We start from the raw sequence: 430 nt of genomic DNA on the forward strand, positions 1-430 counted from the left end.
TCGGAGAAGCGGAAAAAAAAAAAAAAAATCCTTAAAGGGCACACCGGACCCCGCAGGGTAAAACACTCAGAGTTCAGTTGATCTGTTTGGATCAGACAGATCCAACTGACTGATGAATTAGCGCAGATTTTTCTGCAGATGTGAACCAGGAGGAAGTTGTTCAGACCCCAGCGGGTGAAGTGATGCTAATTTAAGTGAAGTCGCTTAATTTAATTTATTAAAAGTTATTGGGGCCACAGTCAGTGGTTTTTGTCACTACGGAGAAAAATGTAGATGCATTTATCTGCTTAATTTGTGATGGGATCTGGATTCACGGTGAATATTAAATAAACGCATAAAATGCGGCTAAATAGCCGATGTTAATATGATTGTAATTTCACGGATAAAAATAGCACAAGACTGATTTTTTTTTTTTATGTTGTCGGTTAAG

This window comes from Poecilia latipinna, unplaced genomic scaffold (assembly GCF_001443285.1).
Source record: "Poecilia latipinna isolate Pla-1442-1.1 unplaced genomic scaffold, P_latipinna-1.0 Scaffold3277, whole genome shotgun sequence".
Lineage (NCBI taxonomy): Eukaryota > Metazoa > Chordata > Actinopteri > Cyprinodontiformes > Poeciliidae > Poecilia > Poecilia latipinna.